The 25,880-nt window shown below is 39.6% G+C and overlaps 2 protein-coding genes across 4 annotated transcripts in view; one reads left to right on the forward strand and one right to left on the reverse strand.

Moving 5' to 3' along the window:
• The window catches only part of CREM (cAMP responsive element modulator), a 128,457-nt gene extending 122,514 nt beyond the window's left edge, over nucleotides 1-5,943 (reverse strand). The window contains exon 1 of the mRNA XM_060006095.1: nucleotides 5,779-5,943. The gene's annotated coding sequence lies outside the window, so the exon portion shown is untranslated. The remainder of the gene's footprint in view (nucleotides 1-5,778) is intronic.
• An 8,299-nt stretch (nucleotides 5,944-14,242) lies between these two features.
• The window catches only part of CUL2 (cullin 2), an 82,502-nt gene continuing 70,864 nt past the window's right edge, over nucleotides 14,243-25,880 (forward strand). Inside the window, exon 1 of one of the 3 annotated variants that reach the window (XM_060006130.1) lies at nucleotides 14,243-14,378. The gene's annotated coding sequence lies outside the window, so the exon portion shown is untranslated. Of the gene's footprint in view, nucleotides 14,379-14,479; nucleotides 14,650-25,880 lie in introns of those variants that run through there. The other 2 variants (XM_060006128.1, XM_060006129.1) reach the window with 2 other exon arrangements.

Below are 25,880 nucleotides of genomic sequence, written 5' to 3' on the forward strand. Positions count from 1 at the left end.
TATGTGAATATTTTTATTAAATGATAAACCATTGTGCAATTTTCAGTATATTATTAGTCTTATTGGCTGACCTGTAGGGATCTAGATAAGCAAACCATAAGGTTAAAAGGGTCAATGTGTTTTTTTTCTTACTGGACTCATATTCTATTTACTGGCTCTTAACCTTGCCATACCTAAATATGCTATCTTAGAAATCCCGTTGCATAATCTTGCATTGTTCCTGTCTCCAACATGGGTGCTCAGCAGACTAAGCACTTAGGACCCATTGGGCACAAGTTAACTCTATTGATTGACCTCCTTCCTTTGCCCAGAGATTGTGACTTTACCAGTTACCCTTTCACTAAATTAGCTTCCTTCTAGACTTGCCACATTTGAATTGCTCTGCGCTCTTTACCCGTTTCTCCTAGAATGAGATGGTCCACATTTCTTATTTTTATTAAGTTACAAGTTTTCCCATCTTCTCTGTTATCACACCTATTTGGGTGGATCATGACTCATGTTCTACTCTAGTGACACATTTTTTTTGTATTTAATTAAAATTTTATTAATTAGATTTTTTAACATCTTTATTGGAGTATAATTGCTTTACAATTGTGTGATAGTTTCTGCTTTATAACTAAGTGAATCAGCTATACATATACATATATCCCCATATCTCTTCCCTCTTGCGTCTCCCTCCCACCCTCCCTATCCCACCCCTCTAGGTGGTCACAGCACCGAGCTGATCTCCCTGTGCTATGCAGCAGCTTCCCACTAGCTATCTATTTTACATTTGGTAGTATATGTAAGTTCATGCCACTCTCTTACTTTGTCCCAGCTTACCCTTCCCCCTCCCCGTGTCTTCAAGTCCATTCTCTACGTCTGTATCTTTATTCCTGTCCTGCCCCTAGGTTTTTCAGAACCTTTTTTTTTTTTTTTTTTAGATTCCATATATATGTGTTAGCATATGGTATTTGTTTTCCTCTTTCTGACTTACTTCACTCTGTATGACAGACTCTAGGTCCATCCACCTCACTACAAATAACTCAATTTTGTTTCTTTTTATGATGGAGTAATATTCCATTGTATATATGTGCCACATCTTCTTTATCCATTCAGATAGTGAACTTTATGGGTATTTTTTTTTAAATTTTATTGAAGTATAGTTGATTTACAATGTTATGGGGTGTTTCTTTGAAATGAGCTCTCTTTCGACACAGCTTTGATCTTCTTAACTTTCCTGTCTGAATGTGACTGCAAAGAAATATAAAGGATTCATAGGTAATTTTTTTTTTTAATTTAAAAGAGGAGGACTTCCCTGAGGGCGCAGTAGTTCAGAATCCGCCTGCCAAAGAAGGGGACATGGGTTCGAGCCCTAGTCCGGGGAGATCCCACAGGCCACGAAGCAGCTAAGCCTGTGCGCCACAACTACTGAGCCTGAGTGCCCTAGAGCCCGTGCTCCCCAACAAGAGAAGCCACCGCAATGCGACGCCCGCGCACCGCAAGGAAGAGTAGCCCCAGCTCACTGCAACTAGAGAAAGCCCGTGCACAGCAACGAAGACCCAATGCAGTGAAAAATAAATAAATAAATAAATAAATAAATTTATATAAAATAAATAAATAAAAGAGGATACTTTTCCTTTTCTTTTTAAATAGCTTTCAACCAGAATTGTCTAGGAGAGGCATAGATGTAAACTTTGCATCTGGTTCCACCTTCCCACATGGAAAACTCTCATGGGTTCTCAGCTTTTCTGATTAGAGACCCTGGACTTTTTCTTTTTTTAAGTGTACAGTTAAATGACGTTTTTTAAAATTAACAGACTTTATTTTTTAGAATAGTTTTAGATTTACACAGAAATTGAGCAGGTAATAGAGTTCCCACATCCCCTCTCCCTTCACCCCCAGTTTTCCCTATTAACATCTTACATTGAGAGGGCACATTTGTCACAATTAATGAATGTATTTTGATACATTATTATATATCCATATAATCCATATGTTTCAAATTTCCTTAGTTTTTACCTGATGTCCTTTTTCTTCTTCTTTTTTTTTTTTTTTTGGCTGCACCGCGTGGCATGTTGGATCCTAGTTCCCAGACCAGGGATCGAACCCACGTCCTCTGCACTGAAAGTGCAGAGTCTTAACCACTGGACTGACAGGGAAGTCCCCCTAATGTCCTTTTTCTGTTCCAGGATCCTCTGCAGAAACCCCATATTACATTCAGCAGTCATGTTTCCTCTTGGCTGTGACAGTTTCTCAGACTTATCTTGTTTTTGCTTGTTTGTTTTTCTGTTGGTCTTTTTCTTTCAGATTTATTGAGATAGGACTTATCTTGTTTTTGATGACCTTGACAGTTTTGAGGTGTGCTGGTCAGGTATTTTGCAGAATGCCCCTCTATTGGAATTCTTCTCATGATTAGACTGGAATTTTAAGTTTGGGGGAGGAAGATCACAGTGTAAAGTGCCAGTCTCCTCACGTCACATCAAGGGGACATACTATCAGCAGTGAGTTATCATTTTTAATGTTGACCTTGATCATCTGGCTGATGTGACGTTTGTCAGGTTTCTCCACTGTGAAGTTACTCTTTTAAATTCTCTTTTTGTACTGTGTTCTTCGGAAGGAAGTCACTTTTCCTGGTCTATACTTAAGCAGTGGGGACTTATGCTCCCCTTCCTTTAGATGATATACCTACATAATTTATTTGGAATTCTCCTGCACGAGATTGTTTCTTCCCTCTCACGAAATACTTTATTCAGTCGTTCATTACATTAGTATGGACCCATGGATATTTGCTGTATTCTGTGGGTTATAATCTTTGACTCCTTTATTTTCTTGCTCACATAGTTCTAGCTTTGGCTGATGGGAGCTCTTTCGGTCGGCTCCTGGGCCCTTTCACATACTCTTATCAGTGTGGATGTTTTTATCCTGGAGCACTTCCCTACTTTCTTACACTACACTACAAGACGTTCAGGCTCATCTTGTACATTTCCTGCCCTAGGCCTAAGTCAGATGTTTCTCCAGAGATGAACCTTGCACTTTTATAAGCACAAAACAGCTCCTTCATTAGCTATTCCAAACATAAAAACTGTTCTTCAATCTCTTTTTCTTTGTTAGTTTACTAGAAACAAAAGATGGAAAAATGTTTTAATAAATGATGTAGCCATGAAATGCAAATTTCCAGTAAAGGTTTAAGAAAAGATGATTCAGATTTGGTATGTAGATTATAAAAATGAGACAAGGGGCTTCCCTGGTGGCACAGTGGTTGAGAGTCCACCTGCCGATGCAGGGGACATGGATTCGTGCCCCGGTCCGCGAAGATCCCACATGCCGCGGAGCGGCTGGGCCCGTGAGCCATGGCCGCTGGGCCTGCGCGTCCGGAGCCTGTGCTCCACAGCGGGAGAGGCCACAGCAGTGAGAGGCCCGCGTACCACCAAAAAAAAAAAAAAAAAAAAAAAAGAGACAAATTATTTGAAATCATAAGTCCTAGAGAAACCAGGGGTCTTTGGGTTTCACGCCTATAAAGGAAGCTTAGAAGGACAGAAAATGATTCTGGTTGGGCTCCTCAAATAGTAGGTACTATTTGCAGATTATGAAATGAACTTGGAAAATTTTGAAAGAGGAAACTATGTCCACTCACATGTGGAAACTGATTAGAAATAGACATACTTTGTTTACTGAGTTATGTAATGACAGTTTAAGGTATTCTACTTAAAATGTTTTTCATTAATTTACCTCTTTAAATATTAATTTATAAGTTACTTTGCCTGTCTAAGGATTATTTAGGTGTTCTCATAAGGACCAACATCAGAAAGATTTTGAACCGAAGAGAGCTGGCTACAAAGTAGCATATCTATTGTCATATGAGCTGATTTGTGTAAACATATTTAATCATATTCATAAAAAAATCTTGAGGAATATTTATCAACCTAAACATGGTTATCTATTTCTGTAATATTGGTAGGTTTTTTTTTTTTTTTTTTTTTACAAAAAGGCATTTATTACTTTTGAAATTGGAAAAAAATAAAGGAATTCAATAAACATTACAGAAAGCCAAAATACATTTTTAAAGTAATATATGTAGCTTTTGCTAAAAAATAAAAGAAGGAGAGGACTCAGAGATGAACTAGGGTTTGAGGTTTGGTTTGGAGGTAAAGGCCAAGTATTGCTTGAAGCAGTGTCTTGAAGGATTGGCTAGAAAGGAGACTTTTTTTTTTTTTTTCTGGAATGACGAAGTAATCTCAATTTAATATTAGGGCTTTATATGCTATAACGTTTTTAGAAATGTAATTTCCCTATTACCCAGGTTGGGTAAGATATAAATTCTAGAAAGGTCTCTAGCATTTAGAATGGAGGAGTGTTACAGTGATTCATATTTGGCACTCTCTGTATTAATCCACATCTCCAGCTAGAGTTTGCAAGGAAAATGGTGAGAGCAGAGGTGCTTCATGAGTTCAGGGCAACTGTTCTCAAAATTCTGGTCCCTGGACCACTTTACACTCTTAAATATTATTGAGGAACTCAAAGAGCTATGTTTATGTGGGAGATATCTAGCACTAGTTCCCATATTAGAATTCAAAACAGAAATTAAAAACACTTAATTATTAATTTAAAAAAAAAACACATTTTAACATAAACTGCATGTCTTTATGAAAAATAATCACATTTTCCAAAATAAAAGAAATTCTTTGAGTTTTCATTCTTTTAGTGAGAAGAATGGCACTGCTTTCTGTTTTTGTGTTTCTCTTTAATATCTGGCTAAATAAAAGAGAGCTAGATTCCCTACGATTGAGGTATATGAAGAAAATAGGAGGTCTTAGGAGAAGAATTTAATAGTCTTCTTGGGTAATTGTGGATATTCTTCTCTGATACTACAGAAAATTTGACAAGTGGACATTTCTTAAAGGTTAGTTGCAATGAAAATCTGAAACGGTATCAGGTATTGTTTTGTACTCTGTTTTTTATATATGTGTAAACACAGACACACACACCCCTATCTATCCATTGGTCTGTCTTTCACTTTGAATCAATCTTTTAACCATGCATGATTTTGAAATGTCCTGCATTGGTCATTTGGAAAATATTGGTTCACTGTATCATGTACATCTTCCATATGTTGAGATATCTTATCATACAGTATCAAAAAATTATGACCATTAATAATGCTACAGTCTCATCAGAAAAGTCTTTAAGATGTCAAGCTCATGGCAGTGATAGAAGACATTTTCATGTATTGAGGTATGGTGAAAATATTCTGGCTTATAAATGATTTGGCTTGAACTTTAGACTAACTAGAACAGGCTGTCTTGGAGATTGGTTCAAGATGGCGGAGTAGAAGGACGTGCTCTCACTCCCTCTTGCGAGAACACTGGGAATCACAACTAACTGCTGAACAATCATCGACAAGAAGACACAGGAACTCACCAAAAAAGATACCCCACATCCAAAGACAAAGGAGAAGCCACAGTGAAAGGGTGGGAGGGGTGCAACCACAATAAAATCAAATCCCATAACTGCTGGGTGGGTGACTCACAAACTGGAGAACACTTATACCACAGAAGTCCACCCACTGGAGTGAAGGTTCTGAGCCCCATGTCAGACTTCCCAACCTGGGGGTTCGGCCACGGGAAGAGGAATTCCTAGAGAATCAGACATTGAAGGCTAGCGGAATTTGATTGCAGGACTTCGACAGGACTGGGGGAAACAGAGACTCCACATTTGGAGGGCACACACAAGGTAGTGTGCACATCAGGACCCAGGGGGAAGGAGCAGTGACCCCATAGGAGACTGAACCAGACCTACCTGCTAGTGTTGGAGGGTCTCCTGTGGAGGCGGGGATGGCTGTGTCTCACCGTGGGGACAAGGACACTGGCAGCAGAAGTTCTGGGAAGTACTCCTTGGTGTGAGCCCTCCCAGAGTCTGCCATTAGCCCCATGAAAGAGCTGGATAGGCCCCAGTGTTGGGTCGCCTCAGGCTAAACAACCAACAGGGAGGGAACCCAGCCCCACCCATCAGCAGTCATGCGGATTAAAGTTTTACTGAGCTCTGCCCACCAGAGCAACGGCCAGCTCTACCCACCACCAGTCCCTCCCATCCGGAAACTTGCACAAGCCTCTTAGATAGCCTCATCCACCAGAGGGCAGACAGGAGAAGCAAGAAGAACAACAATCCTGCAGCCTGTGGAACAAAAACCGCATTCACAGAAAGATAGACAAGATGAAAAGGCAGAGGGCTATGTACCAGATGAAGGAACAAGATAAACCCCAGAAAAACAACTAAATGAAGTGGAGATAGTCAACCTTCCAGAAAAAGAATTCGGAATAATGATAGTGAAGATGATCCAGGACCTCAGAAAAAGAATGGATGCAAAGATCAAGAAGATGCAAGAAATGTTTAACAAAGACCTAGAAAAATTAAAGAACAAACAAACAGAGATGAACAACACAATAACTGAAATGAAAAATACACTAGAAGGAATCAATAACAGAATAACTGAGGCAGAAGAACGGATAAGTGACCTGGAAGACAGAATGGTGGAATTCACTGCCGTGGAACAGAATAAAGAAAAAAGAATGAAAGAAATGAAGACAACCTAAGAGACCTCTGGGACAACATTAAATGCAAACAACATTTGCATTATAGGAGTCCCAGAAGGAGAAGAGGGAGAGAAAGGACCCAAGAAAATATTTGAAGAGATTATAGTCGAAAACTTCCCTAACATGGGAAAGGAAATAGCCACCCAAGTCCGGGAAGCACAGAGAGTCCCATACAGGATAAACCCAAGGAGAAACATGCTGAGACACATAGTAATCAAATTGGCAAAAATTAAAGACAAAGTAAAACTATTGAAAGCAGCAAGGAAAAATTGACAAATAACATACAAGGGAACTCCCATAAGGTTAACAGCTGATTTCTTGGCAGAAACTCTACAAGCCAGAAGGGAGTGGCATGATACACTTAAAGTGATGAAAGGGAAGAACCTACAAACAGGATTACTCTACCCAGCAAGGATCTCATTCAGATTTGATGGAGAAATCAAAAGCTTTACAGACAAGCAAAAGCTAAGAGAATTCAGCACCACTAAACCAGCTCTACAACAAATGCTAAAGGAACTTCTCTAAGTGGGAAAAACAAGAGAAGAAAATGACCTACAAAAACAAATCCAAAACAATTAAGAAAAAGGTAATAGGAACATACATATCGATAATTACCTTAAACATGAATGGATTATATGCTCCAGCCAAAAGACACAGGCTGGCTAAATGGTTACAAAAACAAGACCCGTATATATGCTGTCTACAAGAGACCCACTTCAGACCTAGGGACACATACAGACTGAAAGTGAGGGGATGGAAAAAGATATTCCATGCAAATGGAAATCAAAAGAAAACTGGAGTAGCAATACTCATATCAGATAAAATAGACTTTATTTTATTTTATATTTTAAATTATTTATTTATTTATTTTTGGCTGTGTTTGGCCTTTGTTGCTGCGCGTGGGCTTTCTCTAGCTGCGGCGAGTGGGGGCTACTCTTCATTGCAGTGTGTGGGCTTCTCATTGCAGTGGATTCTCTGGTTGCAGAGCACGGGCTCTGGGTGTGTGGGCTTCAGTAGTTGTGGCACGTGGGCTCAGTAGTTGTGGCTCACAGGCTCTAGAGTGCAGGTTCAGTAGTTGTGGTGCATGGGCTTAGTTGCTCCGTGGCATGTGGGATCTTCCCACACCAGGGCTCGAACCCATGTCCCCTGCATTGGCAGGCGTATTCTTTACCACTGCACAATCAGGGAAGCCCCTAAAATAGATTTTAAAATAAAGAATGTTACAAGAGACAAGGAAGAACACTACATAATGATCAAGGAATCAATCCAAGAAGAATATATAACAATTATAAATATATATGCACCAAACATAGGAGCACCTCAATACATAAGGCAACTGCTAACAGCTCTAAAAGAGGAAATCAACAGTAACACAATAATAATGGGGGGCTTTAACACCTCACTTACACCAATGGGCAGATCATCCAAACAGAAAATTACTAAGGAAACACAAGCTTTAAATGACACAATAGACCACATAGATTTAATTGATATTTATAGGACATTCCATTCAAAAATAGAAGATTACACTTTCTTCTCAAGTGCGCATGGAACATTCTCCAGGATAGTTCACATCTTGGGTCATAAATCAAGCCTCAGGATATTTAAGAAAATTGAAATCATATTAAGCATCTTTTCTGACCACAACGCTATGAGATTAGAAATCAATCACAGGGAAAAAAAAGGTAAGAAACACAAACACATGGAGGCTAAACAATACGTTACTAAATAACCAAGAGATCACTGAAGAAATCAAAGAGGAAATCAAAAAATACCTAGAGACAAATGACAATGAAAACATGACGATCCAAAACTTATGGGATGCAGCAAAAGCAGTTCTAAGAGGGAAGTTTATATCAATACAAGTCTACATCAAGAAACAGCAAATATCTGAAATAAACAATCTAACCATACACCTAAAGGAATTAGAGAAAGAAGAACAAACAAAACCCAGTTAGCAGAAGGAAAGAAATCATAAAGATCAGAGCAGAAATAAATGAAATAGAAACAAAGAAAACAATAGCAAAGATCAATAAAACTAAAAGCTTGTTCTTTGAGAAGAGAAACAAAATTGATAAACCATTAGCCAGACTCATCAAGAAGAAGAGGGAGAGGACTCAAATCAATAAGATTAGAAATGAAAAAGGAGAAGTTACAACAGACACTGCAGAAATACAAAGCATTCTAAAAGACTACTACAAGCAACTCTATGCCAATAAAATAGACTGTCTGGAAGAAATCGACAAATTCTTAGAAAGGTGTAAACTTCCAAGACTGAACCAGGAAGAAATAGAAAATATGAACAGACCAATCACAAGTAATGAAATTGAAACTGTGATAAAAATCTTCCAACAAAAGTCCAGGACCAGATGGCTTCACAGGTGAATTCTATCAAACATTTAGAGAAGAGCTAACACCCATCCTTCTCAAACTCTTCCAAAAGATTTCAGAGGAAGGAACACTCCCAAACTCATTCTATGAGGCCACCATTACCCTGATACCAAAACCAGACAAAGATACGACAAAAAAACAAAATTACAGACCAATATCATTGATGAATATAGATGCAAAAATCCTCAACAAAATACTAGGAAACAGACTCCAACAACACATTAAAAGGTTCATACACCATGATCAAGCGGAATTTATCCCAGGGATGCAAGGATTCTTCAATATACGCAAATCAATCAATGTGATACACCATATTAACAAATTGGAGAATAAAAACCATATGATCATCTCAATATATGCCGAAAAAGCTTTTGACAAAATTTAACACCCGTTTATGATAAAAACTCTCCAGAAAGTGGGCATAGAGGGAACCTACTTTAACATAATAAAGGCCATATATGACAAACCCACAGCGAACATCATTCTCAATGGTGAAAAACTGAAAGCATTTCCTCTAAGATCAGGAAAAGGACAAGAATGTCCACTCTCACCATTATTATTCAACATAGTTTTGGAAGTCATAGCCACAGCAGTCAGAGAAGAAAAAGAAGTAAAAGGAATCCAAATCAGAAAAGAAGAAGTAAAATTGTCACTGTTTGCAGATGACATGATACTATACATAGAGAATCCTAAAGATGCCACCAGAAAACTACTGGAGCTAAACATTGAATTTGGTAAAGTTGCAGGATACAAAATTAATGCACAGAAATCTCTTGCATTCCTATACACTAACAATGAAAGATCAGAAACAGAAATTAAGGAAACAATCCCATTTACCATTGCAAGAAAAAGAATAAAATACTTAGGAATAAACCTACCTAGGGAGACAAAAGACCTGTATGCAGAAAACTATAAGACACTGATGAAAGAAATTCAAGATGATACAAACACATGGAAAGATATACCATGTTCTTGGATTGGAAGAATCAATATTGTGAAAATGACTATACTGCCCAAAGCAATCTACAGATTCAATGCAATCGCTATCAATTTACCAATGGCAATTTTTTTTTTTTTTTTTTTTGTGGTACGTGGGCCTCTCACTGTTGTGGCCTCTCCCGTTGTGGAGCACAGGCTCCGGACGCGCAGGCTCAGCGGCCATGGCTCACGGGCCTAGCTGCTCCGCGGCATGTGGGATCTTCCTGGACCGGGGCACGAACCCGCGTCCCCTGCATCGGCAGGCGGACTCTCAACCACTGTGCCACCAGGGAAGCCCACGGATGGCAATTTTTACGGAACTAGAACAAAAAAAACTTAAAATTTGTATGGAGACACAAAGCACCCCAAATAGCCAAAGCTCTCTTGAGGGAAAAAAAATGGAGCTGGAGGAATCAGACTCCCTGACTTCAGACTATATTGCAAAGCTACAGTAATCAAGACGATATGGTACTGGCACAAAAACAGAAATATAGATCAGTGGAACAGGATAGAAAGCTCAGAGATAAACCATGCACCTATGGTCAACTAATCTATGACAAAGGAGGTAAGGATATACAATGGAGAAAAGACCCTGTCTTCAATAAGTGGCGCTGGGAAAACTGGACAGCTACATGTAAAAGAATGAAATTAGAATACTCCCTAACACCATACACAAAAATAAACTCAAAATGGATTAGAGACCTAAATGCAAGACTGGACACTATAAAACTTTTAGAGGAAAACACAGGAAGAACACTCTTTGACATAAATCACAGCAAGATCTTTTTTGACCCACCTCCTAGAGTAATGGAAATAAAAACAAAAATAAACAAATGGGACCTAATGAAACTTAAAAACTTTTACACAGCAAAGGAAACCATAAATAAGACGAAAAGACAACCCGCAGAATGGGAGAAAATATTTGCAAAGGAGTCAACAGACAAAGGATTAATCTCCAAAATATATAAACAGCTCAATATTAAAAAAACAAACAACCCAATCCAAAAATGGGCAGAAGACCTAAATAGACATTTATCCAAAGAAGTCATACAGATGGCCAAGAAGCACATGAAAAGTTGCTCAACATCACTAATTATTAGAGAAATGCAAATCAAAACTACAATGAGGTATCACCTCACACCAGTTAGAATGGGCATCATCAGAAAATCTACAAACAACAAATGCTGGAGAGGGTGTGGAGGAAAGGGAGCCCTCTTGTCCTGTTGGTGGGCATGTGAATTGATACAGCCACTATGGAGAACAGGATGGAGGTTCCTTAAAAAACTAAAAATAGAATTACCATATGACCCAGCAATCCCACTACTGGGCATATACCCAGAGAAAACCATAATTCAAAAAGACACATGCACCCCAACGTTCATTGCAGCACTATTTACAACAGCCAGGTCATGGAAGCAACCTAAATGCCCATCAACAGACAAATGGACAGAGAAGATGTGGTACATATATACAATGGAATATTACTCAGCCATAAAAAGGAACGAAATTGGGTCATTTGTAGATACGTGGATGGATCTAGAGACTGTCATACAGAGTGAAGTAAGTCAGAAAGAAAAACAAATATCGTATATTAACGCATATATGTGGAACCTAGAAAAATGGTACAGATGAACTGGTTTGCAGGGCAGAAATAGAGACACAGATGTAGAGAACAAACATATGGACACCAAGGGGGGAAAGGGGTGGGGTGGTGGTGGGATGATTTGGGAGACTGGGATTGATATGTATAGACTAATATGTATAAAACGGATAACTAATAAGAACCTGCTGTATAAAAAAATAAATAAAATTCAAAAGAAAAAAGAAATGTATATGTACAATTTGTCATTTCTACTTGTATGGTATTTTTGCCACGCATATTTAGAAAAAATAAACTCAGATTTCAATCTTAAAAAAAAAAAAAAGAACAGCCTGTCTTATGACCAGTCAGACATACATTGTATATCTGCTTTAACCATTAAAGAAAAGAATGCATTAAAAATATCAAAATGGAGTAACTGTGGTTCAGGCATTCAAAATGGAGCCAGGTTGCCATTGTGGGTATGGTTTCAGACATATTATTGCAGCACTGAGAACTTAAATTTTCTGAATCAAGGACACCACCAGCAGTTCTCAAAACAATATCTTCCAGCAGCTGACAGCTGTAATCTTATGGTCTCAAGGTCTCCCCTTTGAACTCTGCAACCGTTTTGGACCCCAACCAATTCTTACCTAACAAGCATCCTTACTTTTTGCTAGTTCCAATCCTAAGTCTTCACAAACAACTTAGGTAACTTTGTGGGTTTTGCCCATATCACCTTCCTCCATTTTTGAGCCTGGAGGAACACAATTCAGGTGCTTCTGGAAGCTGTTTCTCCTGGACTATAGTTCTCAGTTTGGCTGGAAGAAAACTCTTTTCTATTCCGATTATAGATTGTTTATGTCCATTGACAGTGTTGACATAAATTTTCCAAATTTCACTGGGAAGCTACATTTTATTATTGGCAACAAATACTGTCAGTTGTTTTGCTTGAAGTGTTAGGCTCACTTTATTCATTTTGGAGAAATGTGTCAATACCCAAGTCAGAGTAACATTAGTTTTTTCTGTCAACTGTTCTTTCAAGGAAAAATGGCGCTCCATGAGAAACAGCTAGTTCAGCTCCCAAGTCAGCCGCTCAACTGTTTTTCTTCAGGACGACCATTGCTACTTTGGTATACAGCAAGAGTGCGTGTGTGCTTCATGTTTTTTCCCTCACAATGTTAGAAAGACATGTACTCAGGATTGAACTTTAAAAAACTCATATTTTTTACTACTTCATCCAGGATATTCCTAAATTAAAAAAACAAAAACAAACTGGGAGAGTATGGGAACAATGCAACGACCAGCGGGATAGTTGTGTACTACCCTCTTTTTTTTTTCTCGTCCCGCCGGGCTTGGGGGGAATCTTGGTTCCTCCACCGGGAATCCAATGCAGGCCCACGGTAGTGAAAGCGCCGAGTCCTAACCATGGGACCGCCAGGGAATTCCCTGTGCCACCCTCTTGACTCCTGCTGATGCGATGTCAGCTGTGTTATGTGAACCCAGAAAAAAAGACAAAGAACATGTCATTTACAACGCATTTTTTGGGCCTCTCACTGTTGTGGCCTCTCCCGTTGCGGAGCACAGGCTCGGGACACACAGGCTCCGGACGCACAGGCTCAGCCGCTCAGCGGCCATGGCTCACCGGCCTAGCCGCTCCGCGACATGTGGGATCCTGCCGGACAGGGACACGAAGCCGTGTCCCCCATCAGCAGGCGGACTCTCAACCACTGTGCCACCAGGGAAGCCCCGAAGATTGTTTCTACCATTGGGACCCCTAAAAAGCTCTTGGAGATTTCCAGAGGTCTGGGGATCACACTTAGAATTGCTGAATTAGAAGGAGAACATGTGAGAAAACAGGTCATAGAATGGAATTGAATTTAGCATATAATAATAACTTTCTTAAAAGAAGGGCTGCGGACTTCAAGTGCAGCGAGAGGCAGATTAGAAGACGAGAAAGACTGGTGGGATTTATCAGGTCGGGAGACAGGATTTTAAGTGGGCCTTAAAGGACTGGTCCAAATAGTTTGAAGAAAATCTTGTGTTGGAAGGGAAAGGCTTGCTCAGAACGCACAAAGAAGACTAGACTCTGACTTCTGAGATCTTGTAGCTACGAAAGGCTGATAAGGAATAAAGCCAGGCTTTTGTTCCCTGCGGTGTTGTGTGTACTAGGAGGTGATGGGTGCGTCTGCACTTTTGTCAACATCACCCTTAGAAATTGTATGCGAGGAAACCCTTGGACTGACAGGTGCGGAGAGGCGGGGAGTTGGGGTCACGGCTGTGAAGAGACGGGCCTCTACTGAAAATACACATTAATGTCTCAGAATGGCTACAGATAAAAACCTACTACAAAAGGAATATGTCCGAGGAAACTAATTTTGCTAATACATATTGATCTTTTGAAAAGCCCATAGAAGTAGGTGGCAAGGAGATGGTGGTGTATCAGAATGTTCACATAGCTCTGATAGAACTCAAGGGATAAATCCTTGTGTTGAGACCACTTTTCTGACACACTGTTATCAGCAGTCCCTAACTTGGGGGTCCCCGGTCCCCCGCTCGGCGAACAGCGAGGGCTCGAGGGCACTGGGAGCCGCTCGCAGCCGCTCGGAGCACGGGTCCCGTGGCCTTCCGCGATCGCACAAGAGCGGCCCTCGGCACTCGCCGTACGCGGACTCTACCATCGCCGGCGCAGGGGGGGGTTGGAGGCCGCGGAAGAGGACCCCAGAGGGCGGTTCGGGAAAGCCGGGCATTGGAGGACAGTTGTTTCACAGCTCGCATAGCCCGCCCGCCCTTCTCCCCTTTCCACTTCCCACAGCGCCGTCCCATCCTGGAGCTCTGCCGTGTTCCCGCGGCGGCAGGTGAGTGCCCGGCCGCGGCCCCGGCCCGGGCCCCCCCCCCTTCTCGGCGGTGGCGGCGGCCGGCGGGGAGGCGCCTGCGCGCAGTAATGGCAGCGCGGTGAGCAGGGACGGAGCTGACAGCCGCCGCCGCCCACCCTCCTCGCCGGGCTTCGTCCTGCGCGCCCTCGGGCTGTCTCCCACCCCTGGCCCCTGCCCCGCGTCCCGCCTCTGCAGCAGGTAACCCGCTGAAGGCCCGGATCCGGTTGCGGGCACCGGGAAACTTCCCTTCCCGGTTAGTGGGTGGCGGGGCTGGGGCGGGGAGAGGAGTTGGGGGCACGGAGGGGGAGGGGAGGGATGGAGGGGCGGCTGGGGACCGGGTGTCCTGTGGGTGACCCCGGCTCCAGGAGCGCCAGCCCCGGAGCCCGGCCGCCCCCGGACTGCATCCCGGGCCTCCCAAGCCGGTCTTGGCCGCCCCTCCCTCGGCCTCATTTTCCTCCTAGGGAGGGAAGGTGCGAGTGCGTGTTCTCTGCTTATTTACGTCCTCACGCGGGCACAGAGCTCTGTGTGTCTGCTGGGGGCGGGGGGGGGGGCGGCATCAGTCTCTTATATCCTTACTACGAGTGTTTTCACTTTTGTTTCCGCAGACAGCGAAGATTGATAGCTCTGGGGAGTAGTGTCCTATGTGCATGCTAGACCTGTCTCACCACTTAGGGTTTGGTGAAATTAGATCCTTAGATTCTCTTAAGAGCACTTAGTTACACACCAGGGAGTCTGCACCATTCCCCATCACCCCGCAAATACGTGCATGTACATAAAACATTTGCGAGTTGCAGGCTGTTGTTATCGTTAAATCCTCTCCTTTCCCCAGGGATTACTATTACCAGTTGAAGGACAGTACCTTGGAAGTGAAAATTTTGATAAGATAAAAACTATTAACATTTGCTACAGACTGTTTGACTTTACAGTGTAAGCATCTTTGAACTAGACCTGTCCCAAATCTACACTCATAGTAAGGTATGGGAAATAATCACTTAGTTCTCATTTACTACCGACTACGTAATAGGCATTTAAACACACTCAAAAGACTGCTCCTTCCTTTTTACAATCTCACAGTTCTTTCCAAGACAGACAGTTGAACAAATTGTTTATATTTTGCCTCTTTTGCCCAAATATAGTGTTTGGAAGACCCTTCCAAAAGAGTCAGAGATGAAATAGCAGATGTACACAGTGTTTTGAGTTAATCTTCTTCCCCCCACCCCCCGCCGCGAGATGCTGTTTATAAGTTGGGGGAACATCTCTGTAGTGTGCATGCACAAAGTATGTGAAAAATACCTTTTCTATGTCTTTGAATGTTCACTTGCATCTGAAATACTGTTACTTCACTCTCCACCCTTTGGTGATTTTTTCAGTGTTTTATATGGAAAGGTAGTTTATTCATGTTTTTTATCTTCACCAGTTTGTCACTAAATTAAATGCTGTGGACCTTCTTTAAAGTCAGTTTTGCCTTGTCTAACAGTTCAATATTTATTAAGCACCTGATTCGTATGCCAAGCATTACTGGAAGCATTAGGGATACAACCATAAACAAGACACATGAAATTTCTGCTTTCCTGGAGCTTCAATTCTGGGAGGTAAGGGAAAGTCAGAAAGTAATTAAGAAATAAAAGCAATTTCAGAGAATCATAAGTGCTATAAAGGAAGTAAAATAGGGAGTTGTGGTAGTGACTGGGACAGACTGTTTCAGATGCTGTGGTCAGGAAAGACCTGACTGAGGTGACTTTTGACCTGATACCTGAAAAGTGGGAAGGATTTAGCCTTTGGAAGTCTGAGGGAAGAGTGTTCCTGTCTGAGGGAACAGTAAATGGAAATCCCTAGAGGTGGTTTCAAGCTTGGGTTCGGCAAATTGAAAGAAACTCAGTGAAGGTGAGCTGGGACCCTCGCGAGAGAGAAGAGGTTAGGTGGTAGCCAGGGGTCAGGTCATGTGAGGTCTGTTATCCAAAGGAGCTTGCTTGGCTTTTATTCTTAAAGTACATTGAAAAGCTATTTCCTTTTTGTGAAGCTGGGAGTGATATGGTCTGGTTTACAATCTGACTGTGAAGGAGATTGGATAAGAGGAGAATAGCAGGGATACCAGTGAGAAGGCTGTGGCAGATTTGAGTAGTGACTGGAGTCCAGTAAAAAAGATTTTGAGATATATTTTATAGTTAAAAGTAGTGATTTGGCATGGTTGGATGGGAATGCAGTTGGTTGGGACAGGGGTGACTCCTGGGTTTGGGGCTTCACCTGGGGCTTGGTGATGCCACGTGTTGGGATGGGGAAGAAGTGAGGGAAGCAGGTTGTTGTATGGGGATAGGGTTGGAGGGGACGTGTTACATAGGACCTGTTAGATGTTCACGTGGAGTTGAGAAGCAGGCAGTTGGATATACACGTCTGGACTTCAGTGGAGAGGTTAGGGAGTCCTTCGTCCATTCAGCAAATAGTTTTCAAGTACTAGCTGTGGACTAGGCGGTGGGGGTGTGTAGTAGTGAAAAAATAGACAAAAATCTCTGCCTTCGTCAGATTTAAATTCTAGTAAGAGAAAGAGATGGGGAGTCATCCGCCTTTATCTGTTGGTTTATTATAATTATGTTTGGATAAAAACTACATTCACCTGATTCAGAATTTGAAATGTTTGATGGGATATAGAATGAAAATCTCCTCTATTTCTTGTCCCTGCAGTTTTTGTCAAGGCCAAATATGTTAGTGGTTTCTTACTCATCTTTCCAAAGATATATTTTGTGCACATGTAGGCAAATGTGTGTAGATTCTTCTCCCCATTTGGCTAAAGTGGAAGCATACTTTCCTTGCTTTGACACCTTGTATTTTTAAGAGTATTAAATAGTATTTAAAAGTTATGAAGCAGTATGAGACCACCTAAAGAAAGAATGTAGAAAGAAGAGGAGACAGTCCTGGGGCACTGCAACATTTTCTGATTTGGTCCCTGCCCTCTTTGAGTTTGGGAACTGCACATGTGGAGTTGTTTAAAGAGCTTTTATTTTTGTGAGGCTTTTTACAGAAGTTTGCACTGTTTGTGTGTGTGTGGGTGTGTGGGTGTGTTTCACCTTATCTGCCTATTTTCTTTACATGATAAAATAATGTTTGATTATGATTGAAAGCAGCGTTTTCATGTATGTACTGTCAGTTAAATTCAGATAAATTAATGACAAGATCAAGCCCTTGAATGTTAATATTTTGAAGAAGTTTGGCTGATGTTAAATCTTAGAAAAACAAGCAGAAATTTGGAATGTTATCATGAGACATAACAAGTTATTGATACTTGAGATGTATGACTGAATTCTCTCTCAGTAACCAGTTAATAATCAAACTATTTGTTCAGAGTGATCTGGCTCTTTGCCTGGGTTTGAATCTTAACAGTGATGTTTCTATTGCATTGCAGATGTTAGCATAATCTTTGTGTTATTATCTTAAAGAATACAGACCTTCCCCGATTTACGATGGTTTGACTTACAATTTTTCGACTTTATGATGGTACAAAAGTGATATGCCTTCAGTAGAAACCATACTTTGAATTTTGATCTTTTCTTGGGCTAGCAATATGGAGTATGATAATCTCGTGATGCTGGGCAGTGAGCCTCAGATCCCAGTCAGCCTAGCAATTACGAGGGTGAACAACCAATATACTTAGAATCATTCTGTGCCCATAAAACCATTCTGTTTTTCACTTTCAGTACAGTAGTCAAAAAATTACATGAGATATTCAATACTTTATTATAAAGTAGGCTTTGTGTTAGATGATTTTGCCCAACCGTGGACTCATGTAAGTGTCCTGAGCACGTGTAAGGTAGGCTAGGCTAAGCTATGATGTTCGTAGGTTAGGTATATTAAATGCATTTCAACCTAACGATATTTTTAACTTCTGATGGGTTTAGTGGGATGTAACCTGATCTTAAGTTGAAGAAGATCTGTATATAGATTCAAACTATGTTACTACTGTGTATTTGGAAAGGCCTGTTGGAGATACTAGAACAGTGAAGTTCCTTTGATTGTTAAAAATTTTGAGGCAGTGAGTAGTGTTAAGATCATGATATTAGCATCTGCAACAACTTTTGGGTGCGGTTAAACCCTGTTGTTTGACCTGGAGGAGGGGAGATGGAATATTCTGTAAGTTGCTTTAAGCTTTGTTATTTTGAAGAATTAAAAAATCCAGACTTACTGTGTTCTCTACTGAATTTATAATACTTTTTATATTGGTTGGCATTTTGATTTTCAGTTAGCTGTCTTTAGCCAGATAACTTCCTATGTAAATTGATCTACCTCTTTTTTTTCTGAGATTGTTCTTGATTTATGAACTGTTTTGTTTATGAACTGTTTTGTTCAGTTTGATTCTTGTGGTTATTTTTGTTATTGTTACCTCCTTTGTTTTCTTTTTTGTCTGAGATAAGTAAGCAGCTAGTTTCTAGGTTGGAGAAATATAATCTTTGGTAGAAAATATTTAATATTTCTTTTTGAAGCATTAGACACTAATTACTATGAAACGTGTGGTGAATGTGTTAAGCCTACTTGAACTCTGGAAATGTATAGATGTTAATGTCCTATTTGAAGATTTTAGTTATCCAAGGGATTTTCATTTATATTCTTTAACATTGTAAATGATGTTACTGTTGTTATTTAATCATTGGATTATAGCCTGATTGTGTGTCGGAATTTTTCATCAATCAGGCTAATAGTTTATCATTTTTGTTTCTCTTATCATCTGTATGCTTCTTGAAGGCAGCATCTCTAGTACTTGGTAGAGAGAGGTCTGAATATTGTAAATACTTAATAAATATCTATTAACTCAGTGACTTAAGTCCTGTTCCAATGTAGGTTGCTTTTCAAATAGCGAAATGTTGGATTTACCCTGTATAGATATTCCTTGAATTTTTCAACTTTGTTTTACTTCAGTTGAAAAAAAGTACAAGATACTTAAAATTTTATTTATTTATTTATTTAGTTTTGGCTGCACTGTGCAGCATATGGAATTTTCCAATCTGTGCCCCCTGCAGTGAAAGTGTGGAGTCTTAACCCCTGGACCACCAGGGAAGTCCCCCCAAGTTTTTTAAATGTTGGAGTAATTTTAGACTTACAGAGAAGTTGCACAAATAGTACAGAGAGCCCAAGTATACTTTTCCCCCAGCCTTTTGTAATGTTAACAGCTTACATAACCAGAGCACAATGATAAAAATGAGGATAACTAACATTGTTACAATACTGTTAAACTACAGACCTTATTTGAATCTCACCAGTTTTTCCTGTAATGTCCTTTACCTCTTTCAAGATTCAATCCAGGATCAGACGCAGCATTTAGCATGTGTCTCCCTAGTCTCTTCTGATCTGTGATAGTCTTTTCTCATCTTCCATCACCTTCATGCTTGTGATGAGTGTGGTCAGTTATTTTGTAGAATGTCTCTCAACTTTGGTTTGTCTGATGTTTTCTCATAGTTAGATTGAGGTTGTACATTTTTGTCAGGAATACTAGAGAAGTGATGCTGAGTCCTACTCAATGCGTCACATCACAGGATACAGGGTGTCAGTATATCCTATTAGAGGTGATGTTGACTCTCATTAAGGTCATGTCTGTTAAATTTCTCTGCTTGTAAAGTTACTGTTTTTCTCTTTGTAATTACTGGATATCTTGGGGGAGATTGAAACTGTGCAGAAATCCTGTTCTCAAATTTTTGCCCATTCGTTGCAGCATCCTTTGGTAGTTCTTGCTTGTAATAATTATTATAGTAGTGTTCACCTGATGGCAATTTTATATATTTCTCATTTCCTTCTACACTTATTAATTGGAATTCTTCTATAAGAGAGAACTGTCCCTTCTCCATATTTGTTTATTCCGTAATTTGTTTGTATCAGTGTTGGGTCATAGATATTTGTTTTACTCTATGGTTTATAATCTAATTCTATCATTATTTATTTTATCGCTCAAATTGTTCCACTGTGGCTTTCAGGTTAGCTCTTTGTCTTTTGGACATCCCCCATCCTCTTTAGGAAAGCACTTCTATTTTCTGGCATCATAAGATGTCCAGGCTCATATTTTCCCTGCTGCAGCCCTGGAACCAATCACTTCTCCAAACGCTGGTTCCTTCTGTTGGAGAATGGTATCTAGAAACCAAGATCTGGATGCTGTGTGTGTTCATTGCCGCTGGGGTGTCATTGCTCCTAGGCCCGCTCAGTGAGCAGAGCGAGAACTATATATGTATACTAATCCATGCATACACAAACGTCTATGTTTATTTCTATATCTTTTTATCTTTGTGTGTGTGTTAAAAACCATGAGTTCACACTGATAACTCTGATTCCAATCAAGCACTATAGCATTTACACTAGCTATCCCCTTTTATTTATGACTACTATTTTCTGACAGAAATAGAGCATACTTTTCTAATAGTCATAATAATGTATGTAGTATAAAGTTACCAAAATAATGAATCCAAGGTTTTTAGATATATGTGACTTAATTTAGCTCTCAGAATAGGATAACAAATATTGCAAGTCATTGGGTTGTGCAAAGAGAGGATAATTAGAGTAACCATTTTTAATATTTGGATAGAAAGTCAGGCCTAGAAAAAAAATGCACTCTTAATTGGATTATATGTGAAAAGGCTTATTGGTCATAGCCTTGTCTAGCCTGCATGCCAAACTGGGCTTGCCTACCCATGAGAGACTCAGACAAATTCAGGTTCTCTAACTCATCCCTGATACGTATATAAGAATTTTTTTTTTTGGCCTCCCTGGTGGCACAGTGGTTGAGAGTCCGCCTGCTGATGCAGGGGACACGGGTTCGTGCCCCATTCTGGGAAGATCCCACATGCCACGGAGCGGCTAGGCCCGTGAGCCATGGCCGCTGAGCCTGCGCATCCGGATCCTGTGTTCCGGAACGGGAGAGGCCACAACAGTGAGAGGCCCGGGTACCGCAAAAAAAAAGAATTTTTTTTTTTTAAGGCTGGTTGGTATCTTAGATTCCTTGCTTAGATTGTTAAAAATGGAAAAAAGTGAGAAAGCAAGTGAAGAAGACATTAAACTTCATGCTGATAGGAGCAATGTGAAAACTTGGAAAGAAATACTGTCTGTGTAGATGTGTGGGAGAGTCTCAAGTTCATTGAGGAGAGAAGGGTCTTTAATTCTGGTTAAATTAGCTTTATTTTGGAAGCAAATGTCTTCTGTAACTTTTTTGTTGTATTATAAGTACATTCCCTACTTACCACTGTCCCCCTTCCCTTTTTTTGAGACTGAGGTTTTCATCTTGCACTATACATTTTGCCAACTGGGATGACAGACTGCTGTATTTCTCTTTACTGTTTTCTACACCAGTTTCCTCCTTTTTTTTTTTTAAGCATACTACTAGAAATTCTTAGGTAGGAAAGTCATGTGATGGAGATGACGTTTGTGGTGTGGATCTTGTGTGTCAAACCTCATTGCAACAGTAAGCTTTGTACCCTGAGCCTCCAACTAACAAAGGTACCTCTTAGCTATAGCTAATGGATCACACATTCAGTACATAAGATGGAAGTATTTAGATGCATTCTTGGAGCTTATTTTCATATGAAATCATGGTAGCATTTTTGGTCAGTGTACACTAGAGACAGCCCTTGAAATGGAAAATATTGCAAAGTTAATAATGCTCTTTGATTGGGTCTTAAGTATTTTCCTTATTTTGTGTATTTAGAATATAACCTGCTCAATAAGCCCCCTGAATGTCATTTTGAAAACTAACTATGGTATGTTGACTTACCTGAAATTTTTTTAGTCCCCAGTATTATATCTTTTTGGTGATTTTTGGAATGCCAAATTTTTGTTGCTGGTACTGATCAATACTGAAATAAAAAATTATCATTTGCTAGTTTTTTGGTTTTGTTTTGTTTTTTTAACTAAAAAGAGACTCACAACTTTAAGCATTTAGCCATTTACATTATTGATAATTATACTTTTGGAAGGCAACTGAAATGTTTATCAGTAGTTAAGCTGTAGTCATACTGATCAGTATGTTAAACATGTTATACATTTTACTAAAATAGTTTATACTTCAAATAAAATATCTAATTATGCACCAATATCAGTTCTAGGCTTAAAATGGAATGTTTTGAGATTCTGTTACTGCTTTACCTGCTGAAATGTAATTATCCAAGTCACTTCTTTGTATGAAAAATGTCTAAGTGAAGAACTACACAGTATCACTCCAAATTAAAATCCATCTGATCTTTGCAAAGTTATATCTTTTGTATTTCTGCTATTACTAGTAACTTTGTTTTTAAAACATTTTTGGAGTGGGAATTTTGTTAGGCTGTGTTAACACATCATACTTTGGGGCAGTACCATGTTATTTTGGAGCTCTTTCAGCCTCAGTACCTAAAACTCACTGGAAAGTTAAGATTTTCAGGAGAAAGGAAAGGTTAGTGACAGGTCACCTTTCAGTGTTCTGAGGAGTGAGGTATGTGTATGAGGAGAAAAACTTTAAAAGCAAAAGAGATTTTAGAACATTGCTATCAGAAATCTGGATAGCTTATTAATTTGATTTTCCTGATTGCTTCTTTATTTTCATCTTTACTTTGGATTACCTAGCTATTCTCTTAGAACTGGTAACCGATTTAAAAGTCTTTGTTGTCAGAATATTAGTAAAGTATTTATTGACTTTCATGGGAAGTCAGTGATAAATTAAGAAAGCACAGAGAAGTTTTATTTTTTCTTAAATGATAATTGATAGATAATAAGGATTGTAAGTTAAAAGTCTTTGAAGAATTGTAAGCAGAGGGTATGATATTATCAGACTTGCATTTTTGGAAAGCTTACATTGGCCACAGTATTTGGAATGTAACAAGGGGGCAAAAGAGGATACAGGTGGCTCATTTAGGAGGCAGTAGTTGGGTGAGAGGTGGTGGTTTGGATTAGGGTGATGTCAGTGGGAATGGGAAGTAGTGGTTGGATTCAAGAAATGGTTAGAAGATAGGGTTGACAGGACTTATTCATTGATTTGAAGAAGAGAGTAAGAGAAATCAAGAATGATTAATAAAATTTCTACCTTGAGGAGCTAGATGTATGAAAATATTTATTAAGATGTGAAATACTGGAAATGGATGGACATGTTGAGTTTGAGGGGTCAGGTTTATTGAGGTATAACTTACACATAGTAAAATTCACCCTAAAAAGATACACAGTTATTTGAATTTTGACAAATTTATATGGTCACATAACCACCACCACAATCAAGATATAGAATATCTTACCACCCCAGAAGTTTCCTATTTGCTCCTTTGTAGTCCATCCTGAGTCTCTGACAACCAGTAATCTGATGTATGTCCTTATATTTTTGCCTTTTTCAGCAGCCATACAATACGTAGCCTAATGAGTCTGTCTACTTTCACTTGGCATAATGCTTTTGAGAATCACCCATTGTTGTCCACATATCAGTGATTTGGTCCATTTTAATGTTGAATAGTACACCATTGTGTGAAAGCACCACATTTTGTTTTCCATTCACTAGTTGATGGCACATTTGGGTTTCTGGGTTTTGGTAGTCATGAATAAAGGTGCTCTAAAATTTTGTGTTTAGGTTTTTCTGTAAATGTATGTCTTCATTTCTTATCTATAAATAGCCAGGAATGGGATTGCTGGGTCACATGGGAAGTGTTTGCTTAATTTTAATAGAAACTGCCTAAGTGGTTATTTCATTTTAAATTCCCACCTGCAGCAAATGAGAGTTTCAGTTGCTCCATGTCCTCATCTGCATTTGATACTGTCAGAATTTTTGAGCCATTCTAATAAGTGTATAGTGGTATCTTGTTGAAGTTGTTTTTGTTTGTTTGTTTGTTTGTTTTTTGCGTTACGCGGGCCTCTCACTGTTGTGGCCTCTCCCGTTGCGGAGCACAGGCTCCGGACGTGCAGGCTCAGCGGCCATGGCTCACGGGCCCAGCCGCTCCGCGGCATGTGGGATCCTCCCGGACCGGGGCACGAACCCGCGTCCCCTGCATTGGCAGGAGGACTCTCAACCACTGCGCCACCAGGGAAGCCCTGATACCACTCTTGATAGAGAATTCTAGGTGGTTAGTCATTTTCCCTGAGAATTTTGAAGGCATTGCTTTATATTACCTTCCAGCTTCCAGTGTTGCTCTTGTAAATCTAAAGACTTTAATTTATGTAGTCGTTTTTTCCTTTCTGAAAACTTACGGAATCTTTTCTTTACCCCCAGTGTTTTAATGTGTCAAAAAGAGGTGCCTTGTTATTTATTTTTAAAATCAAATATTCTGGGTATTCAGTATGCCCTTTTAAGTTGGAAAACTAATGTTCATTAGTTCTGGGATATTTTTTCTTTGATAATTACCTCTCATTCTAATTTTCCAGAATGCATATTAATTGAATGTTAGACCTTTTGGATTAATACTACTTTTTTTTTAAGCTTTCTGATTTCTTTTATGTGCTTCCCCCCATATTTATGGAACTGTTAATGATGATGATGGTGAAGATTTTTTTTTTTACCCTTTTACTTTGGAAAATCGCAAACATACACAGAAAATGCATATTATAATAATCCCTCATGTACTTATCACTCATTCTCAACAATTATCAATTCATAAACAAGCTGTTTAATTTTGAAGCAGATCTCAGACAGCATTTATTACATCCATAAATATTTTGGCATGTGTCTCTGACAGATAAGGACTCTCAGTTTTAAAGCTCTCATAATTATTGTTATAAACATTATTTTTTAAAGTCATCAAATATCCCATCAGTTTATAAATTTCCAGGGTTATCATAAATATAATTTTTAAAAGGAGCTTAAATCTAGATCCAAATAAGATCAGTCACACTGTGGTAGATGAATGTGCCTTTTTAGTCTATTTTAGTTCAGTTTCCATTCCACATATATCTCTCTCCCACTCTCATTTTCTTTTCTCTCTTTTCCTCTTATGTGTGTGCATAGTTTATTGAAGAAATCTGATTATCCAGTAGTTTCCTGCAGTCTGGATTTTGCTGACTTGCAGGTTGATGGTTAGTAATGCTTATATGTATAATATGTATAGCATAGGAGGAATTCAGAAGGTATTTAGTAAATGGTAGTTAATGGTAATAGTGTAATTTTCTTCTCTTATCAACTAGTATAGCAGTTGTAACTTAAATTGTGTTATTAGTATCTTTAGAAGAAAACCTTGTTGATGTCAACATAAAAAGAGCTTACTGGGCTTCCCTGGTGGTGCAGTGGTTGAGAGTCCGCCTGCCGATGCAGGGGACGCGGGTTCGTGCCCCGGTCCGGGAAGATCCCACATGCCACGGAGCGGCTGGGCCCGTGAGCCATGGCCGCTGGGCCTGCGCGTCTGGAGCCTGTGCTCCGCAACGGGAGAGGCCACAACAGTGAGAGGCCCACATACTGCAAAAAGAAAAAAAAGAGCTTACTAATTCATTAAAAAAAACTATTTAACTTAAAATTACTGATATTAAACTAGGCACTTCAATTTTGGAGGACTCATCACATATCATATCAAACTT

This window comes from Delphinus delphis, chromosome 2 (genome assembly GCF_949987515.2).
Source record: "Delphinus delphis chromosome 2, mDelDel1.2, whole genome shotgun sequence".
NCBI lineage: Eukaryota > Metazoa > Chordata > Mammalia > Artiodactyla > Delphinidae > Delphinus > Delphinus delphis.